Raw genomic sequence first — 2313 nt, 5'->3', positions numbered from 1 at the left:
TTGGACAGCATATCTCAATAAACAACTAAAGTAAAAAAAACAAAACTAGAAAAAATGTTAACCTCGGTTGCATAGAAGCCTTAATACCCTTCACGAATACAACATATTCTATACAAAAATTATTTTGATCGGTCAGTTTGTATGGCAGTTATATGCTATAGTGGTCCGATCTGAACAGTTTCTGCGATGATTACAGCGTTGCTTTGGGCAATAATAATAATCTCATTGGCGGAAATCATTACATTAGGTAAAATTAGCTTTGGATCGAAGACATGTCACCCTTAACTTCTTTAAAATATAATAAATATTGATCATCATAAATGGTTTAAAGTAAGGTGGAAAATCGAAACTTACTATATTGAGTATATTGGAGTTAGGAGAGGAAAGTCCGAGTAGATGTCTATCATTGAACTAAAGTTTGCTCTAAAAAATATTTCTACCATTTTATTTTATAAAGATTTTCCTACAATGACGAATTTATAAGTTATCTAATGTCAACTTTAACCACTATAACTATTACATGTATATCCTATACAAAGCCAGATCAATTTATAAACCGATTCCAACATTTTTTTTGCTACCAAACCATATTATGTCTAAAATCCCTGGTGCATTTAATGCTACAAAATATCATACATTTTAACTGAGATATTTGGCATACAAATATAAAGGGATTAGAGGAAGTACTTAACCCATTTGACAAATTTTTAGCACCACGGCATTTTGTTATTAGAAAAGGATGTTTGCTTATTTATTTCATTAAGATATCTTACAAATCGAAAGCTACTTTTGGTATAAGGCCAGCCATGGAACTTCTCATATGTTTTCGTCTATGGGGTCTTGGAAAGGCATAGCCTCAAAACGACCATTTTTAGATGTGAGTTCACAGACATTAGAAGTACTATCTGTGCTTACTTTCCGATGACTTCATTGATGTGCAATTTATATACTGTAAAGGAGAAGTATTTGGCGTGGTATAAAATTGTATTATATATGAAGGCATGGTTGCAATCCGATTTCGCGGATTTCAAAGTATAATAAATCGTTGTCAAGGCAATGTTATGTATTATAAAAGCTTCAAAGCTGCGAATTGTTTGTTAGATGAGCTGCACTTATTAGGAAGCGGTACCACGACTGTTATTAAATGTTTGAATTGATCCGTAGATCTTTTGTATAACTGGGTAATTCCGTATATATGTGTGTAACTATTATAGAAGAGGTGAGCGTGGTTTTTGTTTTATTTCAAAGACTCTTACGCTGTAATGACAGATAGCGTAAAACAATGTTAACACCAAGTTTGGTTGTCATAGCTTTAGCAGTTTCATTGAGAGGGTGAGATCACACTTACTCTAAAACATACTCAAACGATTGCTAAGTAACTTGTGTTCCAAGTATCATCAAAATATCTAAGTTTTCAGTAAATTTATTTCTTGGATAAGCGTACAAATGGACAAACAGGTGTAGCCCGCAACTCAACTCATCTCATCATTTATGATGAATTTTATACATAATATATAGCCCTAAATCGATCACGCTTAGTTTTTGGAATTTCAAACAACTGTTAGATGAACTAAACTATTTAACTGTGGGCAACATTTTGAGATGGTGTAACAATTTCAAGAATAAAAAAATAAAAAAATAAAAAAATATTTTTACTAACACACAAGAAGTCTGCTTTCGGCAATATATGCGTCAGCTACCGAACCACGTAAGGAGAGGTTTGTCGTTTAATGGTATGCTATTTTGAGAGTAACAGTGCGGGAATTCTTTACTTCGATACAACTTTGGGATAAATTGCAAAATTGGTAGCGAGATTGGTAGCGAGAAAACTCAGAGAGAAATGGAGAAGACTATTTTGAGATAGAAAAAGAGAGACAGTATATGGTGTCAACTTTTAGAGATTGATGGTCCATACTGCTGCCGGTATACTTATCTAAAAAAAAAGGCAAAAACTATTATAACTCATTTTCGTTGCCAATAGTTGAAGCCATAAATTCATAAGAACAGCAGTTGGGGCTGGAAAATATAGAGTTTCCCATTTGTTTTTTACGTTTTAAGCAATAAAGACTAGTTAAACCACCCTGTATTTGTACACTCATTCATATAGTCGTACATATATGTGGTAGGCAAAGCAATTGTTTAAACACAACTGTAGGTAAATATGTACATACATAGTGTTGCGTATTAATACCGTCGTTATCAGTCTGCATATGTAGACATACATATATACATACCTATGTATAGTAAATGTATGTATTTGAAGGATTTTTGCAATTGTGAAGTTTTGTTGGAAATTTCATTTAACTCTTCTGC

This window comes from Bactrocera oleae, chromosome 3 (genome assembly GCF_042242935.1).
Source record: "Bactrocera oleae isolate idBacOlea1 chromosome 3, idBacOlea1, whole genome shotgun sequence".
NCBI lineage: Eukaryota > Metazoa > Arthropoda > Insecta > Diptera > Tephritidae > Bactrocera > Bactrocera oleae.
Note: the sequence above shows the minus strand (reverse complement) of the source record.